General features: G+C 47.2%; 1 long non-coding RNA gene across 2 annotated transcripts; it reads left to right on the top strand.

Moving 5' to 3' along the window:
- The first annotated feature begins 772 nt into the window (after positions 1-772).
- LOC129531585 (uncharacterized) lies at positions 773-20,044 on the top strand. Of its 2 annotated transcripts, XR_008676858.2 has the most exons (4): positions 773-1,101; positions 15,021-15,150; positions 15,458-15,558; positions 17,382-20,044. It is a non-coding gene; the product is annotated as an uncharacterized lncRNA (long non-coding RNA). The 2 variants fall into 2 exon arrangements; XR_008676857.2 differs by lacking the exon at positions 15,021-15,150.
- The last annotated feature ends 842 nt before the right edge of the window (positions 20,045-20,886 follow it).

Here is a 20,886-nt window from a genome sequence, read left to right as displayed (position 1 = left end):
GTCTTGCTTCACCATTGCTTTCGAATTCTGCAAGGATGAGTACTACTTTTTCTCCACTGAAACCTCACCACTGGCTGCTACATTACTGCCAGGAGTTGTTTCTCATTGCCTGGGATGGAGCCTCCCATCTTTGCTGGAACCCTGTAGATCTTCTGCCGCTGGACAGAGAGCCCTTGAGGGAAACAGGCTGGTCTGCAAAGACAGTGTGGTTGCCTTTGCAGCCTAGCTGTCCTGGTTTGCATCTCAGCCCTTCCTGCTGCCTACCTGTGTGGCCCTGGCCAAGTTACCTAGCCAAACTGATCCTCAGCTTCCTCATCCATTTCTTGGGTGGTATTGTTGGAGTGAAATGAGAGAACTGTGTCAGCACCTGGCTGCCATCTGCCGTCACTGAGAGTTGGGTGAATGGGTGCAAGACCAGGTTCGCAGTCTGGCAGGGGGTATGTGAAACTGGTATGCAGGTAACACCTTGACCTGTGTTTTTTTTTTTGTTTTGTTTTGTTTTTTTGCCAGTTTTAAACTAATTTCCCCTGAGAGGAGAGAAACAGGCTGGGTCTCTGAGCTCTGCATCCCTCATAAATGCTTGGTGTGTTTCTTCAGCCCCATCCACACATCTGGTTGTACTTACTGCTCCAAAAATGTATCCATCCTGCCTACCATGTTCACATTTCAGAACATGGGGCAGCCTCAGGGGGAAAAGACCTCATAAATACCAAGCATTAAAAAAAAGTAATGTCATGCATTTACATACTTCCAGAAGATGAAGGTCCAGGAACATAACTTTCTCTGCAAGAAGCAGGCACCATGAACACAAGGGCTGACCTGCCAGGGTCTCCCTGGGCAAGGAAAACCCCTCCAAAGCAGTGAACAGGACTTCCTGGCTAGGAACCCAGAAAATAAAAGATTCTTTTGTCTTCCTAGGAAATGCTCACTTCCAACCATGAGAGGAATAACAAGGAGAGGTCAACAGATGAGACACCTGGTTCTGCCTTTCAACTTCCTGGGTGACCAAAAGCATGTCACTCAGCATCCCTGGGCTCTCTTACCCATCTGTGCATAATTGCTTCTCTCCACTGCAGCTGTGACTCTGTGAACAACTCCGAAGTGAGTGAGGCAGAGATATGTGTCCACGTGTTTGTATTCATGTCTGTTCATGATGCCTAGAATAGTGCTTGGCATGTAATACATACTCCACAAATGGTTTTGGGTTTTCTTTTTTTTTTTTTTTTTTTTTTGAGACAGAGTCTTGCTCTGTCACCCAGGTATGACCTCTGCTCACTGCAGCCTCTGCCCCCAGGGTTCAAGTGATTCTCCTGCCTCAGCCTCCTGAGTAGCTGAGATTACAGGTACACACCATCACACCTGGGTAATTTTTGTAGTTTTGGTAGAGATGGGGTTTCACCATGTTGGCCAGGCTAGTCTCTACCACCATTCTGCTTGTTGGTTTTGCAGTGGCTGTAGGCATTTCCCCCTTTCTGTTGTCTCTTCTGTCTTCCGCCTTCCCACTCCCAATGTGATGGTGTACATCCTGGAGTTTCTCACTCAAGGGTCTGTCTCTGAGGAGCAGACCAAAGAGAACTGGCTTGTGTTGTAGTAGAAGGTTAGGTTCAGGCTACAGCTGAGCAAAGGCTGTCAAACTTTGAGAGAAGTTATGAAAATAGGTGGGGAATCTCTCCACAGAAACTCTACTGGGGAAAGATACAATAAATGTTTTCCTCAGCGTGGACTAGCTCCTGTGTTGACACATGAGGAGGGGCATGAACTCTACAGGCCCATGAACAGCTCACAGGCATTGTGATGAGGCCAGCGGGCTCAACTAGAGATGCTCTGTGTGTGACCTGCTCTGTGTGTGACCTGCTCTACACTGACTCACAGGTCTTTGAGGTTAAAGAGCTGCTGAAATGCAGTAGTGTTGCCTGAGGGCAGAGTGAAAGAAGCAGAGCCCTGCCTGGTGCCCTGAACCAGCCCAATGCATGGCTTTGAAAGAGAGAATAGAGAAGGGCCCCCACCAAACCTGCTTTTCCATGAGTCCCCTACGTGTCCTTCAGAAACCTCCTTACAACCTTAGTTCACCTAGGGACACATTGGACACTCGCCTGGGTTCCAGCACAACTTCAATGGCCAGGTCAGTTGGGGCCAGGCAGGCAAGGCCATCAGCCTACAACAACCCCTTCTCTCTTTCTGTCCATTTCACTATGGTCTCAGTTTGCAATGGGAGGAGAGTCATCACACTCTCAGCTGAGCCGAGTTTCCTCCAGGGCTTTCCATCAGGACTGGAGCCTTTGCCAACCATCCCGCAAATTCCATATTCACTAACAAAGCTGGGTCCTTGGACGTTGTTATGAGCACCTGCAATGGGAGAAGATGGAGGTAATGGGGAGTGGATGTCATGATTGCTGTTTGCACAGAGAGGAGATAGGAACCTCTGTTCATGTGTCTTACTTCACTAGCTTTGTCTGTGGCAGTTGGGGATAGGAAGTGATGGTCCATGACTGACAGGTAATATGAAGAGCTGGGTTAAACTGAGCTGAACTGAGCTAAAATGAGTTGAGTAGAGCTTAGTTGAACCAAGCTGAGCTGAGTTGAGCTGAGCTGGGTTGAGCTGAGTTGAGTTGAGCTGAGTTGAGCCAAGCTGAGTGAAGATGAGTTGAGTTCAGCTGAGCTGAGCTGAGGTGAGCTGAGCTGAGCCAAGCTGAGTTGAGCTGAACTGAGCTGAGTTGAGCTGAACTGAGCTGAGCTTGGCTGAATTGAGTTGAGCTGAGCCAAGCTGAAATGAGCTGAGCTGAGCCGAATTGAGCTGAGTTGAGCTGAGCTGAGCCGAATTGAGCTGAGTTGAGCTGAGCTGAGCCGAATTGAGCTGAGTTGAGCTGAGCTGAGCCAAGCTGAGTTGAGCTGAGCTGAGCTGAGCCGAGCTAAGCTGAGCTGAGCTGAGCTGAGCCGAGCTAAGCTGAGCTGAGCTGAGCTGAGTTGAGCTGAGCTGAGCTGAGCTGAGCTGAGTTGAGCTGAGCTGAGCTGAGCTGAGCTGAGTTGAGCTGAGCTGAGCTGAGCTGAGCTGAGTTGAGCTGAGCTGAGCTGAGCTGAGCTGAGTTGAGCTGAGCTGAGCTGAGCCGAGCTGAGTTGAGTTGAGCTAAGCCAAGCTGAAATGAGCTGAGCTGAGCCAAATTGAGCTGAGTTGAGCTGAGCCGAATTGAGCTGAGTTGAGCTGAGTTGAGCTGAGCTGAGCCGAATTGAGCTGAGTTGAGCTGAGCTGAGCTGAGTTAAGCTGAGCTGAGTTGGAAAGATAAATCCTACCCTCTTAGAATCCCTGGGGATGAGGCGCCCTTTCTGATGCCACAGATTGAGTTTGTTATTCTCACAACTGTTTCTGGCAACTGAGAAAGAGTCATGCTTTACTTGTGATGAGACATCCCTGAAAAGCACATCTAGGTCCTCTCTGATCCTCAGAGGAGCACTCTCACGAGTGTTCCTATAAAGCCCCTCCCTCTGGCCAGCCCCTGGGCCGCCCCCTTGTCCTGTGCACCTTCCCACCCCCTACTCCTCATCCCCACGTCTCCTCTCTGCTATCACTCCTCTTGTCCCATAGATGAGAATGACTTCCCAGAGCCTTCTCCATGGGCCCCTCAGGAACAACTCTGCTCCAAGAGCTTCTGCATTTACCCACCCGTACATTATCTCCACTTGCTGTGTTTGTCCCTGGGTCGTTTTCCCTGAATAATTGTGAGTACTATGTAAGAGAGTCTTGTAATTCTTTTGTGTCTCCCAGAATACTGAGTTCCATATATAACAGTATATAATAGGTGCTCAATAAAGGCTTACCTCATATCTTATAGTGTACTTTTAATTAATTTATTTATTTGGCTTGGGAAGTCTAAGATCAAACATAGTGTAGTTTTTTTTTAAAGTTTGTGTTAAAACAGGTATGTCCTCAGCTTATATCTTAAGATGTATTACTGAGAAATGTGTTTTTTCTCTAACTCCAGGCTTGAGTGCTCTGAAGTTAATGAAGAGCAGTGAACTAAGAGTAAGGATATTAAGACCATGACCCAGCCCTGCCACCAATTTGTGTGCGATCTAACATAAATCATGTAACCTTTCTCCACATTTCCCTACCTGTGCAGCAGGTCAGCACCTAGTCTTACGGTGTTGCAAGCATACAATGGCACAAAGTTTTGGATGAGCTTGTTAAATGCTGAATACATGAAGGAGATTATTATTCTAAGGGGCACACGAAGAATTTATTCAACAAAGCTGTATTGATGATTTACTCTCTGCATCAGCTCCTGGGACTGCAAGTATAAAAGTGATTCAGACCTTGCCCTTGGGAAGCGGGGGAGAGACTCAAATAGCTAACAGCAGGGTAAGTAAGCCTTATAGTGAAGTGCCAGGAACAGAGGGGAAGGAGGCAGGAAAGTGTAGGAGAGGGGTGTAGAAGGGAGCAGCATTTGAAGAGATATCAAAGAAGTCACCAGATGTCACCATAAAGAAGGGGAATAGGCAGTAGCATATTCCTGACAGCGTGCTGAAGGCTGAAGTCGTGGCAGGGCAGTGAGTGGTGCCTTGTAGCTGCAGCAGCAATGATCAGGGTGATGAGGCTGTGTGGAGGTGACCAGAGGCCCAAAGAGATGGCAGCAGTGGCTGTGAGGCTGCAAGCTCTGTTACTCGAGTGGGGTGTGGTGGGGCGGGAGTCCTGTGGGCTGGGGGAGGTGTCAGAACTCCTTGGGCCTCTGGCCAGGTGCAGGCTCTGGCATGGCCTGGAACTACTGGGTGAGCGGGCAGCACAGGCTCTCTAGGGAGCTCTGTTGGCCATGGGCAGAGGCACAAGGCCTGGTCCTTCCCACTCTAAGGAGCTGCAAAGACAGAGAAGGCCAGGGGGACCCCGGGGCTTGCAGGTAGGAGGTAGAGAGGAGGCTCAGGGCCAGATTCTTCTCCTGCTTCCCAGGTAATGTGAAGCGCTCTCTCCTCCCGGACTGCACTCGCCTCGCCTTCCCTCTGCACGTGTTGAGTTCTTCCTGCCTCTCCCCGGCTAGGGCCTGGCTTCCACATCACTCTTCTGTGGGCCCTCCTTCCCCCCGGTCCTCTTTGCTGTTCTCCATTCTCTATCACAGTTTGTTCCTTTCAGGGCACTTAACACAATTTGTCCGTGTTGGGCTTTCTAGCACTTCTCTCCCCACAAAAGTGTCAGTTCCATGAGGGTGAGGACTTCATCTCGTCCCAAGGCATTGCCAGTGCCTGGCACACAATGTGTGGCATACAGTAGGTGCCAAATAACTGAATCAATGGTCTGGCCATGCAGCATGACTTCAAGAGCATAGCATTTGGACATACAGTATTGTCTCCAGGTTAAAGGAGGGATCCATGTCCACTGCAGTAGAGACCAAGAGATTGGGGTCTCACTTTTACTCTGAAAGATAAGTCATATTAAGTGTCAGCTCTCCTCCCCTTCTAGTACAGAGCACTCGATAATCCAGAGTGAATTCAGTCCTAAATCCAGCCTGGTTAAAGGACACCCAGGCTTGCACATATAAGGGTCTCTCAGCGGACCCCAGCCAGCTACAGAATATGGGAAGAACAGGCTTCAATGGGCAAAAGCTGCCATTTCTTTACTTAGCAATACATGTGTCTTTCTAAATAACAGATTTAAATAAGTAAGGCAAACTGTGAAAATCTGTGGTTAAAAATGTAAGGGGTGGGGTGGGAATAGAGAATCTAGCAGATGGTTGCCGTGCCTCCCTCTGTGACAGGTGGGATAGAATCATCTGCATGAGCACGTCTCTAAAGGTCTTCTTTTTCATGGGCACATTTATTGGCATACTGTAGAATGAGCCCTGTACATTCAAATAGCAGAGTCGGCCCAGCCCAGAACAGCTCTGGAAAGGAAGACCTTGGCCTTGGCTGTGCCTCACTTATGACAACAGAGCTGCCCCTCATCAAAAAGAGGAAAAGGAGAGAAAATCAGAAATGCCTGGTCAAAAGTGAAGGTGGGGCAAGCAGACCTGAAGCTAGTCCTTGGGGTGAGTGGCTGAGTCACAGCATCCCACACACATGCCACCTCCTACAGCCCCTTGGCCTTCTGCCCATACAGGCTCCCAGCCCACGGCTCACTGGTCACTCTGCTTTCCGATGGCCAGAACCACACGCTGCAGGTGACCCTTGGGAAGACCCCACCTGGGCCACTCATTGGTTCGTGTGAAGAGTCTTCTGTCCCCAGCCAGACGGTGCTCTGCTTGGAGGCAGAGGCCAGGCGATGTCCTCCAGTGTCCCCGTGGCCAGTCATCGGCTGCCCCTGTCCAAGGCATTTCCACAGGCATTTCCTGCCACACTTGGGCACATTTCCCAACATGCTCATCAGTTTGGGGACAGGCTCCATGGGTGGGGTCACTTCTCATTAGCATTTCTCCCTCTGTGGTTCCCACTGCCTGTCCTGAGCTGGCCCCCTCATCTGTGAGTGCAGAAGCCTGGAAGCCTGAGCTCATCTGCCTGGATGATGGCAGGGCGAGCTCTCCTAGGGACAAATCATGAGCTCAGGGATGCCTGCCATGTATCCTGCTCATCTGGGCAGGCCCTGCTAAACCCTATGTATGCACAGTTGTGTTAAAGCCTTACAACCACTCCAGGAGGTGGTGTCGTCATCACCATCCTCAATCTTCATTTCATTTATAAGAAAACAGAGACATAGAAAGACATTGGCCGAGGTCACAGAGTTGTTCATGGTGGGCCAGGATTCAAACTCCACCAGTCCGACCTCCTGCTTTCTGCTCTAAACTCCAACTAGTCTGCAGTGGTATTGTATACCCCAACCTGACCTCACCTGTCTCACAGAGTCACAGGCACCTGTGTGAAGGCCACAGGACAAGTGCAGGCTCCAGGCAGGAGGCTGCCTCTTGGCGGTGGTGCCCTTGGTCAAGTCACTGCCCCCTGCTGAGCCTCTGGGCTCTAATATGGGGTTTATGATAGAAGCTGCCTCCTTAGGGGATTGGGAGAATTAAATACGCTCATCTGTGTGAAGGCTTAGAGCAGCGCCTGGCACTGGAAGCACTCAGTAGCACGCATCGTTATCACAGTTATTAATAATATGATTGTTCCCAAGGGAACATTCCAGGTCTGTCTGTCTGAGCTCGTCTCCTCTCCAGGAGGAGGCATCTGTGCATTGACTACCAACATCTCTCTTTTTAACTAATCGCTCCATCTCATTCTTCCACCTTCTCCATTTCTCCTCCCAACCCTGACATGCCATTGAATCTGTTTAATTCAAGCAAATGCTCAGAGCCCCAGATCCCTGAATGCGACAGATTGAGAGGGTGGGGGTGGGGGTGGAGAATGGAGGAGCTTGTGTAATAGGACATAAATAAACTTGCACATGCTCTTCTTTTTAATTGCAGATTCTATCCCATCGCGGGGCAATTTTTATTTTGCCTTCTCTTGAATAAGTGGGAAGATGTTTTATTCATGTGTATCTTCCCAGCACGCAGCCCAGTAGGTGCTCAATGTGCGCTGAATGAGTCGGTGCATTCGGTTCGGCTCCAGCCAACACGTATGCCAGGTGCTGTTGTAAATGCCTCACATATACAAGCTCATTGAATACTCTGGTGCCGTTTTAAAGTCCTGGAGCTGAGCACTCTAAAGTCCGGCCAATAAAGGAAATGTGTTTGGTAGCCACCCTCTTGATGGACATACCACTGAATCTCCAGCATGAGCTGTGTGGCTCCCGGTTCCTCCCCGCTTGCTTGTGGCACTGCTCCTCTCTAACATTTAGGAAGAGAGTTTCAGCACAAACTTCCAGCTGGGTGAATGGTGGGGCCTGAGGGACAGTGACAAAGCTGAACACACACCTCGAGGGACCTCCACGTTTTCCAGTAGGGTTTGATTTGAACAGTGTTAAGAAATCCCCTCAGATCTCTGGAAACTGCAAACCATGGAGGCTTAACACACCATGCCACTGCCTGGCCAGACAGGTCTGGGTTCAAATCCCAGTCCCACCACGTGTGGAGCCAATTCCTCGCTGAGCCACAGCATCCTCCGGGGTGGAGCAGGGCACACACCCTGCCTCGTGGGGCTGTGGCAATATTACCCAGCTCACCGTGTGACATTTAGTGGGCACCTTCCTCACTCTGACAGCCAGCTGAGCACAGGCCACTAAGGAAAGAAGAATTCTGAGGGAGAGAGAAGAGGCCAAAGAAAGACAGAAAGGATGCCTCCTCCAAGAGCAGTCAGGCCGGGGTGGGACAGGGTGGTGGGCGGAGGTTGGCCGGGAGAGAGCCATTTACCGGCACAGTCAACAAACAAGGATTGAGAATATAAAGCTCGGCATTGTGCTAAGTGCTGAGGAAGTAAAAAGGAATTTTTATTTATAATTTATACCCCACCTACTTCCAAAGAGAATTTTGAAGGTGACTCACAATGAAAACCACATATGCAGCAAGATCACGAAAATAGAAATAGAAAATCAAATCCATGGAGATGAAGAAAGGAAACCCACATTTATTTACCCCAGGTGCCGTGTCCTTGAATGCACTCCATCATTTAGTCCAGCAACCCCATTTTACAGAAGAGGAAGACAAGCAAAGAGGCATGTCCAGGGCAGGCAAAGGTGCAAGCAGGGCTGACTTCTCCAATAGGCACAGGGCCCAGGATACTCTTAGGGGCCCACTAAAATGTTTTAAAATTTCTTTTAAAATCAGAAGAAGAGAAGAGAACATTGAGGTTGAAAAAAATGTTTTAATATATGATATTAATAGATTCGTCTTTATGCCAACACAATAGTAACATATATTTAACTTTTTTAATGGAGGAGGGAGTCCACAACTATAAAAGTGCCTGGAGTCTACAAAAGTCACAATCCAGCCCAGGCCACAAACCCAGGCCAGCCAAACTCCAACTCTTGTACCCCTTCCACACTTGTGCAAGAACATTTGTTGTCACTGAATGTAACATGCGAGTCAGCTCTGCAGCTGAAAAGAGGCCTCAATGAGATAAATCTTAGTTTCATAAAAAGGATGTGCAGTGGGGAAACATTTACACTACAATGCAATTGTGGGGAAAAAGTGTAACTTTTACAATTTTCTTTCTTTCTTTTTTTTTTTTTAGCAGTGGGTTCTTGATGTGTTGCCCAGGTTGGACTAAAACTCCTGGGCTCAAGTGATCTGCCTGCCTCTGCCTCCCGAGTAGCTTACATGCCACTACACCTGGCTAAAATTTTCTTTATAATGAATGTCTTCTTATCAGTTCCACTGGGAAGCAGGAGGGTAAAATCCTAAATTGTATCCAATTTGGTAAATTTCAAGCTTGATTTAGTAATCAAAATTGTCTTTCATAGATAACTTGGCTCACTCACGTAAATGTCAGGCTTTTGGAGACTGCTCTCTGGCTGCTGAATCCCCGTGTGGCAGGTGATTCCTATCAGAGTCTTGCACAGCCCAGGAGGGAGGCCCCTGGGTTCCCGTGGCATTGCCTGGATCTTCACAGCCTGCTCCCTGAGCTCATGACTGCTATGATGGGATGGACCCATCTTGCTTTCTGGGGCACTGTGCCAGGAGCTGTTGCTGGAGCCCATGGTCCCTGCCAGCTGTCCTAGTGGTCACTGAGTCCTGTCACCAGGCCTCTGCCTTTCTGCTGGCACTCTCAACACCTGCTCAGGTGCTGTCTCAGGCTCCCCTACCTCCTACTTCCTGCGCTACCTCCAGGCCTTCGTGTGGGTGCTTCTCCTGGACCCAGCGTACCTGAAGAAGGGTGCCTCCAGCCCAGACGCTCCCTGCGGCCTTCAGACATGCTTTAAAAGCATGTCTTTAGAAGCTCCCAACTTTCTAGGTTGTGCCCTGACACACTGGTGGGGAAGGTGGGGAAGGTAATAACGGTAGTGGCAGAGAAGAGCTCTGGTGCCTGATCTACCTCTTCTCTCCCTATCCCCCTTCCCCTTCCCGTAGTCTATGAGGATAGAGAGATAAACTTTCCTTCATCATCTTCTAAAATGTAGTCAGCCAGGCCTACCTCTTGATGTGCTAAAAGAGGGTCAAAGGAATTTAGTAAACCTTGACTCTCTCGACATCTAGCTTTCTGTCTGAGACTCAGACATTACTCCAATGTACAAGAAACTCCAGAACAACAAGGTTTACAGGACATGAAAATGTATCTAAAGACAATTCCGGAAAGTATTAATCCCATTGCAGACATATGTTAGTTCAACAGGAGAGACTATACTGACACTTAATTCCAACACAATATATTATATGAATCCTTATGTAGGGAACATCGAACAACACGATGAACACCATCTCAAATATTTATTTGGCAAACCTTCTTCCAATAGCTGTTTGTTCTATCAACCCTCAATAAAAGTAGGCCAGAACATTAGGCACTTCCCTGGTGAAAGGGGCTGATCTTGGTGAGTCTAGTTGTGCTGTATCTGGTGTTCTCACATCTGGATGCAACTTAGACACCCCAGAGACAATAGCTGTAGCATAGCACATGTCGCTTCTTTCAGCCAGTGCTAGGATGTGGGAACAAAGGCACAGTCCATCTCTCTCACCCTGAAGAAGGGCAGAGAGAGCTTCAAAAAGGGATATGGGCACAGCCAACCTCTCAACCATCACAATTTTTTTTTGACTATTAGTTATGATTCAAACTATGAAGCAGAAATGGCTTGGGAGTTCGAGGAGGAATGGGGTTTTGAGAGGAAATGACTCAACAAATACAAAATATTGGAAAAGAGATCAGACTCCAGGATCTTCTACATTCAGGCTAGAGATATGCAACTATCAACAGTCTGGATATAGCTGGGTGGTTCATGCCCATAATCCCAGCACTCTGGGAGGCTGAGATGGGAAGATCGCTTGAACTCATGAGTTCAAGACCAACCTGGACAATGTGGTGAAACCCTGTCTCTATGAAAAATACAAAAATTAGCCAGTCATGGTGGTCTGCGCCTGTAGTTACTACTCGGGAGGCTGAGGTGGGTGGAAGCCTTGAGCCGAGGAGGTGGAGGTTGCAGTGAGCTTAGATTGTGCCAGTGCACTCCAGCCTGGGCAGTAGTGCCAGACCTTGTCTCAAGAACGTAAAGTCTGGATATAAATTATGATTCTTAGTCTCACTCTAGAAGGCTGTGGGTAGTTGCTTGAGCCAGAAAGAAGATGATTGTGAGGAAAACCAAGATCTTTGCATTGGAAAGAGATCATCTTGTCCAACGAGACTTTGAGGTGGAGAAAAAAATGCATGGTTACTATCACTACTTCTATTAATATTGTATGAGAAATCCTACCCATTTCAATGAAGAAAGAAAAGGGCCAGTCATGGTGGCTCACACCTGTAATCCCAGCACTTTGGGAGGCCGAGGTGTGTGGATCACCTGAGGTCAGGAGTTCAAGACCAGCCTGGCCAACATGATGAGACCCTATCACTACTAAAAATACAAAAATTAGCCAGCTGTGGTGGCAGCACCTGTAATCCCAACTACTAAGTGGGCTGAGGCAGAAGAATCACTTGAACCCAGGAGACGGAGGTTTAAGTGAGCAAAGACCATGCCACTGCACTCCAGCCTGAGCAACAGAGTGAGACTCCGTCTCAAAAAAAGGAAGAAAGAAAGAAAAAGAAGAAAGAAAGAAAGAAAGAAAGAAAGAAAGAAAGGAAGGAAGGAAGGAAGGAAAGAAAGAAAGAGGGAGGGAGGGAAGGAAGGAATGAAAAGAAAGAGAGAAAGAAAGAGAAGGCTGGGTACAGTGGCTCATGCTTATAATCCCAGCACTTTGGGAGGTTAAGGCAGGAGGATCACTTGAGCCTAGGAGTTTGAGATCAGCCTGGGCAATGCATAGAGGCTCTGTCTGAAAAAAAAAAAATTAGGCAGGTGTGGTGTCACGCACCTGTTGTATCAGCTACTCGGGAGGCTGAGGTGGGAGGATCATTTGAGCCTGGGCGATCAAGGCTGCATTGAGCCACAATTGTGCCACTGCACTCCAGCCTGAGCAATAGAATGACTGCCTCAAAAGAAGAAGAAAGAGGAGGAGGAGAGGAGGAGGAGGAGGAGGAAAGAAAGAAAAAAATTAAGTCTTAAGTTTGGGAAAAAAAGAGAAAAACTTTAAACATGTATAGACAATATTATTGGGAGAAGAAGGAGGAGGAGAAAGAAGAAGAAGGGAGGAGGGAAGGAAGGAAGGAAGGGAAGAAGGAAGGGGGAGGGAGGGAGGGAGAAAGAGAGAGTGAGAAAGCAAGCAAGCAAGAAAGTTAAGACTTAAGTTTGGGGAAAAAGAGACAAAATGTTAAATATGTAGAGACAACATTATTGTGTAAATAGAAAATCCAAGTTATTAGACCAAGTAAAAGAGTTTAGCACAATTGCTGGGTATAAAGTTAACATGCAAATAAACTTGAGTTTATTTCAATATGTGAACAGTAAACATTGAGAAAATAAAAAATTTTAAAGTGATCATTTACACTTGCAACACAAATGAAGTATTTATGAATAAGTCTAACAAAATGTATGCTAATTTTGTATAAAAATATTAAATTTTATTGAGAGACATTAAAGAATGCATTAATAAATGCAGAGACTTACTATATTTATGGATGAATGAGTCTATATTGTAAATATGCCATTTTCCCCAAATTTATGTGTAGATCCAATGCATCACAATCAAAATCCCAACACATTTTTGAATGTAGAATTTGGTAAGCTTATTATAAAACTCATATGAAAATGCAATAATTATAAGAAAAAGAAGGTGATGGAATTGCCCTGCCAGATATCATGACTTATTAGAAAGGCATAGTAATTAAGAAAGTGTGACATTAGCACAGGCACAGAGAAATAGATCAATAAAACAGAAGAGAGAGCCATGAACAGACCCACACATATATGGATACTTGATCAATATGACTGACTGCAGATTACAGGGGAGTGGGGAAAAGACTTTTTAAGAAATTATTCCGGGGAGGGAAAAAAAGAGCTATAGGGGGAAAAAAATTGAATCTCTATTTCACACCACATACTAAAATCTCTTTAATTTGGAATAAAGAGCTAAATGTGAAAAGTAAAACTACGAACCTTTTAAAGAAAGGGAGAGAAGCAAATACCTCTGTGCTCTCAGAACAAGAGTTCTTGAATGAGATATAAAAGTAAAGAAGTAGCTAGGTGTGGTGGCTCAAGCCTGTAATCTCAGCACTTTGGGAGGCTGAGGTGGGTGGATCACCTGAATAAAGCTAGAGGAGCAGAAGTTGAAAAGGTATAAGTGAAACGAGATTGTCCATGAAATTATAATTGTTGAAGCTGAGTGATAGGTACAAGGAGATTCATCATATTATTCTAGCTACTTTTGTATATGTTTGGAATTTTATCATAAATTATTTTTGAGAGAGAGACAGAGAGATCAAGGAGGGACTATAAAGAGATGAAAACAAACCACAAACTGGAACTACGCATATAAGCAATGAAGGACTAATATCCAGAACACAGAAAGAACTAAAAATCAAGGGGAAAAAAAACAATTTTTTAAAGGTAACAGACTTGAACAGACAAGTCTGAAAAGTGGAAATCCAAATGGTGAAGAAACAAACAAACAAAAAGCTCAACTTCATTAATAATCTGGGAGATAAAATGTAAACCACAATAAGATACCATTTTGTACCCCCCAGATTGGAAAAATTAAGTCTGTAATACCAAGAGATGACAAGGATGCAGATGCCTCTGGGAGTATAAATTGGTACAGCCAATGTGGAAAGCAACTGGACTTGATCTAGTCATGTTGAAGACCACGTCATCCAGCAATTTTATTCCTAGATAAATATCTTAGGGCAACCCATGCATGTGTGCACCAGGAGACAAGAAAGCTTTACAACAACAACATCAGTAAGGACCAAACACTGAGAACAACTCAAATGTCCATCAGCCATAAAATGCATTAACTGTGAGCTCGTATGCTATATGAAATCTCAGCAGTGAAAATATATACAATGAAACTATAGCTATGTCGACCAAATGAAGCAAATCATCAAAGAATGCATACAGTATATTTATTTCCAAGTTTAAAAATAGATGAGTAGGTTAAACTATATGAAGCTGTATGAATTTGCAGATATTCAGCATTTTTCTCTTACAAATGGCATTTGTCATTCACTGTAGTACTGTTTAGGGTGCATACATAAATGGTAAAACCATAAAGGAAAGCAAGGTTCAATCAGACTTTTTCTGATTAACAGAAAAGTCAGGATAGTGTTACCTCTAGGAGAAGGAAGGGAGATTTGACTGAGGAAGGACCTGGGGTGTTGCTGCTGGGGAACTTCACAGGTACTAGTGATGTTCTAGTCTATTTATTTATCTCACGGGTGGTTACAAAAATATTTGCTTTATTTATTTATTTATTTATTTATTTACTTATTTATTTATTTATTTTAGAGACAGGGTTTCACTCTGTTGCCTAGGCTGGAGTGCAGTGGCATGATCATGGTTCACTGCAGCATCCAGCTCCTGGGCTCAGGTGATCCTCCAGCCTCAACCTCCCAAGTAACTGGTACCACATGCCCGACTAATTTTTTTATGTTTTGTAGAGATGGGATCTTGCTATGTTGCCCAGGCTGGTCGTGAACCACTGGGCTCAAGTAATCCTGCTGCCTTGGCCTCCCAAAGTACTGGGATTACAGGTGTGAGCCGCCATGCGCAGCTAATATTTGCTTTATAGTTCTGCTTTAAACTATGCATATGTTTTATGCATTTTAAATGATTTTATTTTTTAAATAAAAAAAGGAAATAAAATTTTAGCTGCCAGTTCTGAACTCAGGGCACACCAGCCAAGCAAGAGATCAGGGCACAGTTGAGAGGTATTGAGAGCAGGCCACCTGCTGCTGAAGGATAGGGGACTCAAATCACACATGACCTGTAATGGTCACTCCACACACATGATTTGTCTTGCTTTGTCTTGTTTTTCACAGATAACAATTGCTAATAGAATTATTATTCCACTCAGAATGCTAAATATGGTAAATTTATTTATCCATGACTTCACTTATAATGATATATAATAAACTACTTAAGTGTGTTTCCCCAGCAAAGGATGAGCCCCCTGGGGGCAAGAAATGGGACGTTTTCGTGCTTGTACTAAAGCAGAGTGCCTGACACTGTCGATCCTCAATTAAAAGGTCACTGAAAGGATGGACTCCAGATGACTGGATGGACAGGTAGATGGATGGATAGACATCTTAATGGTTGCAGGTCTTTGTTAAATAGGGGATTTTATTTTCAGAACTAGCAAAGGGATTTTTTAAGCCTCCCATGGGGAATACAGTGGTTTTATAAACATAAGTGCTAGTGTGGTATAAACAGAGAGTACAGCATATTTAATGATTTAGTGAATGGGACAACACATTCTATGTTTTGAGTGCTCCATTATGTCCCTGTCCTATTATGCTGCTGGGATTTGTCAGCCACACAGGGTGTGCCACCTCCTTGCACAGCTCCAGGGCACCTGTTCTCTTTGTGTTTTAGGTAAATGGTGTTCCTGGAGTTGTGCAGTGGGCAAGTTCTGAGCCCACCTTTGCTGCGGAGGCTCTGGAGCGACAGGCACAGCGATGGACCCAGGATGTGAGGTGAGCGTGCAGGCTGGCTCGACGCACCTCCCACCCCCTTGTCAAGGAGGGAAGCCCTCAGATGACATGTTTTGGGAAACGTTTTCCTTCCTCACTCTTTTTCCTTCTGTTTTCATTTCTTCTCGCCTACTTTTCTCCCTCCCTTTTTCCTCCTTTTTCTCCTTTCTCTCTTCCTCTTGCCCCCTTTTCCCTTCCTTCCCCTTGCCCCCCTCACTTCTCTCTTGGTCCCCTCACCTCTCTCTGTTCCTGTCCTTGTCCTTCTTTTGTCTCCTTCTCCTTCCCAACCCCTGCACTCAGAAGTGATCTTTTGGGTCCTCTATATCTGTCTCCTACTCTCAGTCGGGTTTCCCAGCAGTAAAGACATTGAAACTTAATTCTGCCACCCTCATCTCCCCTCCCCAAGAGACCAGCTCTGACTGTGGTTTTTAAGAGGCCCAATTTCCTCCGGGACCTTCACCCTGTGCACTCCCCACCCCACTGCCACCCACAATGTGCAGACCCCTTTGGGTGGCCTGGAATCTGCTCCACTAGGTGACCACAAAGCCCCTTTGGGCTGGCTTGGGAGTCCTTTCCAAAGCTGAGGGCAGGAGAGGAACCCTCTTTTTACTTCTAAATTTATCCATCCTTAGCTCCATGAGCAAATGCCCCACTCTTCCTGGACCCCACAATAGAAACACAGACTTTGGCTGCCCTTCTTTTCACCCCTAAGGAGGGCTGCTTTTGCGCTAAGGGGCATTAGAAGATCATCCTCTGCCAGGAATGCATAGATGCTTTTTCTCTGCAGACTCTGCCCTGAGCTGATTTGACCTGATTGACTGGAGAGGCAGGGATTGTGGAGCAGAGCGGGTGGAGCATAGTGGGAGGGGGCTGGGAGAGGCAGAGGGAGAAGGAAAGCTCAAAGTCCAGAATTTTAGAACCGGAGGAGGAGAAGGAAGGACCCTGTAGGATCCAGCACCCCACGCCACCCATTTCTCTGCCAGAGTCACAAGCAGTCTGCCCCCTTCCTGTGTGGGTAATTGGCAAAGCCCGGACAAGCAGGCAAGTCTCCGATTCCATCCCAGCCCAGCACCGCCCACCGCCTTATTCAGGCAAAGAGAGTTGACTGTCTTGGCAGCAAAATGAAACCTTTTGATTTACGAGGAATTCTGAGATATCTTCCAGCTGACAGTCTTTGGAGAATTGCACAAGCCCACACTTTTGTGGGGGCAGCATTTAATGAAATGAACACATGAGTTATTCGTTTTTCATTAAGGATGACATGCAGAGAGTACATATCGGGATGAAAAATAGGTCCTGGCCTGGGGCTCCACAGCCTCATGATCTTGAGTGAGCAGGAGAGCCAGGAGCATCCATTTCCAGAGGCAGGGAACGGGAGGAAGGAGAGCTAACACCTTCGGAGCACTTACTGTCATTTTCATTGTCTCCCGTAATTCTCACTAGGTACTATTGCTCCAGAGTTACAGATGAGAAAACTGAGGCTCAGAGAGAGCAAGTAACATGCCCAGAGTCACCCAGCTAGTGAGGGACAGAGCTAGGATTTCAATCCCAGGCTGCTTTGCCTCAGCTCCAACAAGCTGTCCATGCAGGAGCAGGAGGCCAACTGTGCAGGGCCTGGGGACCAGTGGTGCAGACGGGACCCACGCTGCAGACGTTCACTTCAGATGGATGCTGAAAGACAGAGGAGCCCCGGGGCCTGGCAAGGAGAACCGTAGGCTTTGGTGGTCAGCCAGGCCCGGCTGGAGGGTGGCTGAGCCTATGAAGTCTGGGAAGCAGTTGGGCCATGAAAGTGATGCCCGGCAGTCTCTGTTTTTGCTGTTTTCCAGCTTTCCAGCCTCCGAGCAACTTGGCATCTGTATGAGAAAACCCAGTCAGCCCTCATCTCAGACGCAGGTGCAACACATATGGCCGTCAAGCTGGGCAGACCTGAGTTTGAATCCTGAGCCTACCGCTCGTTAACTGTTAGACCCTGAAAAAGTGCCTCAACCTCTCTTGAGCCTCCACTTTCCATACCTGTCATGTTTATTTAACAATACCTACCTCTCAGCATTTTCATGAAAGTTTTAAGATGATATTATTATGAGTAGCAGCTGTACAGCAGTAATAATAACTCATGTATACTGAGTGCATTTATATGCCCTGTACTATGCTGAGAACTTTACATACGTTACCACATTACCTGACTTAACCTTCACAACACCTCTCTGAAGAATTGCTGTTACATAACAGCCCCATTTTACCTGCAAGAAATGGAAGCTCAGAGTTCTTTGTTGCCCAGGTCACATGGTTAGCAAATGGAGTCAGGGTCAGAATTTGAACCCTGGTCTGCGTGCGCCTCCAGCCCACCAATATGAGTCTTAATGAACAAAGTACCTACCATATAGTAGACCCTTAACAAATGGGAGTTCGAGTCCTTTCTTTCTCCCCTAAATGCACAGATTTTCACAGTGCCCTCTGAGATTTGCTTTAGAGCTTGCCCACATGGAGTTTTCAGAAAGTCAGGAGAAAGCGAGGTGGTGGGTGCATCCCCCGATCCAGGGCCCCCTCCCTCCCCCCGCTCAGCCTTCCTTCCTTTTAGGGTTTGGCAAAGGCTGCTTCACTCGAGGCCTCTCATGGAGCTGGAAACAATGCGAGTTTATTTTGGCACGGCAAAGAGGGCCCGATTCCCCTTCTCTGGACGCCTCTGTGGGAAGAGGACTAGAGAATGTGGCCCAGGCCGCTGTCAGTTCCCGTTACTCTCCCCAGCACGTCCACGGCCGAGTCACAGCCATCACATGTAGCTCTGAGAAGGAAATGAGATAAGAGCTTTCTTTCCACTTCAGACTGATCATAAAATTCCCCCTCCTCTCTCCACGCTCCCCCTCAAAAAGAAGTTGAACCAAGGACATGGTGCTGCCGTTAAACTGAATACTCTTAGCAGATCTCTTCTCAGTCCTGTGGGGACATCCTCACCTGGGTATTTGGCTACCTGTGGCAGACACGATAAGCAGGGCCCATGGCCAGTGTGGTGATGGAAGTCATAGACACTCAGAGTGGCAAGGGACTGTCACTGTCCTCTGATCCCAGCCCCTACCTGGCTTAGATTCAGATTCAGCCAGTATTTATCAGATGCCAACCCTGGGCCAAGCCAGGAGTGCTTTTGCATCTGTTATTTCATATTTCAGAATCCACACAACGTTCTTTTTGGAAAGGCCTTACTTTCCCATTTTTACAAATGTGGAAACTGTGGCTCAGAGAGGTCAAGTAGTTGGCTCAAGATCATGACGTGAGTAGGTCAGTGGTAGCGCTAGGATATGGTCTTCCAGCTCTGAGACCAAGCCCTGTCTGTCCCAGGCACAGGAGGAGTCTCTTCTACAACACTCCAGGTAGAAGGTTCATCCAGACTTTGAATTCCTTGGGTGTTCCTTATTTCTAAGGAAAGTCTCATCTAAAATGTTTTTAGGGGTTGAACTAAAACCTACCTCTCTGTCACTTTCATCTATGGGTCCTGTAAGTCCTAAATCTAACTCCAGGCAAAGGGAAGAAAGCCAGAGCTCTGCCCTTGGCCATGTCTGTTCTTCAGAGATGAGAAGATGGCCCCAGATGACCCTTGGCTGCCCCATCCCTGTCCTAGAACCAGCCCTGCCACTTCCTAAATGTGGACTCATTTCTTAACATCTCTGAGTTGCCATCAGATGGGGGCGATTGTGTCTACGTTGCCAGATGGCTGAGGGACTCAATGAGAGGATGTCTCAAATGCACTTCCCCCACAGCCTGCACACAATTAGCTCTCAGCCAATGGCAGCTATTGTTGTTTTATCATCAATAGTATTTAACCTCTCCAAACCTTGTCTCCTTTTCTATGGAGTGGGAATTATAATACCTACTTTCGTTTCCCCCATCAACGCAAGTAGGCATTCCAATAATACCAACTTCACATGTCTGGGAGGAACGCACAATGATGCAGGCAGAGAGGGCTCAGAAACTTTGAAAAGTGGGTCACGTGCTCTGGCACCCTGGCTGCCTTTTTGGGGAGCCTGTTTCCTGAGCCTTCTGTCCTTCACCAGAATTTTCAGGGTTGTGATGTTTTTCTCTTCAAAAGCATCTCCTCTGTAGCCCACTCCCCACCCCCAACAAACTTTTTTAAGCTAAAGAGAAAAAAAAACCATAAAAATAGACAAGTGTTTAGTTGGCCAGGTGCAGTGGCTCACGCCTGTAATCCCAGCACTTTGGGAGGCTGAGGCAGGTGGATCTCTTGAGGTCAGGAGTTTGAGACCAGCCTGGCCAACATGGTGAAACCCTGTCTCTACTAAAAATACAAAAAAAGTAGCCGAGTGTGGTGGTGGACGCCTGTAATTCCAGCTACTTGGGAGGCTGAGGTGGGAGAATTGCTTGAACCTGGGAGGTGGAGGTTGCAGTGAGCCGAGATCACGCCACTGCACTCCAGCCTGGGTGACAGAGTGAGACTCCGTCTCCAAAAACCAAAAACCAAAACAAAACCAAAAGAAAAGTGTTTTGTCTCTTTTTTGCCTCTGCATGCACCCTGGGGTCAGCTGGAGTCTTCCCACCCTTTACAATATAACAAGGGTGATTCAAATCCCCCATCCTGGAGGTGGTAAAACTCAAAAGACAGTTGAGGGTAGAAGATGAAATGGCACGCATCTCAAAGACAGAGAGCAGAGAAGGTGTGCAGGTGCGGAAAGGACTGCTAGTGTCCACAGGGAACCCAAGGCCACTGACCTGGAGGGTGGGAGAGAAATGGGTGGGAATAGGAGGATGTTGGGAGAGGGAGGAAGGTGGCCCACACCTCAGCTGGGAGGCCCTATTGGAGTGCACAGGCCCCTTTGCTTGAAATCCAGGAGAAGGGGGCTCCTGAGGCTAGAATTTGTGTAGTTCTTAAAAGTTTTCAGAAGCACATTTTCCCCTGTAGATTCTTTCCTGGAACAATCCCACCAAGCCTGCAAGGCAAGGAAGGAAATTGAACACGCCCCTCCTGAGCTCTTCAGGTGCACCTCGTGCTGCTGTCCTGGGGCCATCTCCCAACTCCTCCCAACCCCTCATAGCCCTGCTGTGGAGCAGGTAAATATTCCTCACGCCAGCAGGTGAGGAGGCTGGGGCCAGATGACAGCTAGTGAGGGAGCAGAGACAAGGCAGGCAAGCCTGTGACAGAGCGAGACCCTGTCTCAAAAAACAAAAACGAGACATGTGAGCTTGGACTCCAGTGTGGAATCCCATGTCCGCTCAGTGCACCTTTCTGCCGCTGAAAGTACAAGAGGAGAGGGGAAACCCACAGGTGGAGCTGACCATGAGGACTGTCACAGGTGAGCTCAGGGGCTTGGGCGCCACCCCACA

The sequence above is a fragment of the Gorilla gorilla genome, chromosome 12 (genome assembly GCF_029281585.2).
Source record: "Gorilla gorilla gorilla isolate KB3781 chromosome 12, NHGRI_mGorGor1-v2.1_pri, whole genome shotgun sequence".
Lineage (NCBI taxonomy): Eukaryota > Metazoa > Chordata > Mammalia > Primates > Hominidae > Gorilla > Gorilla gorilla.
The sequence above is the reverse complement of the archived record's forward strand: the minus strand, read 5'-3'. Positions and strand labels throughout refer to the sequence as shown.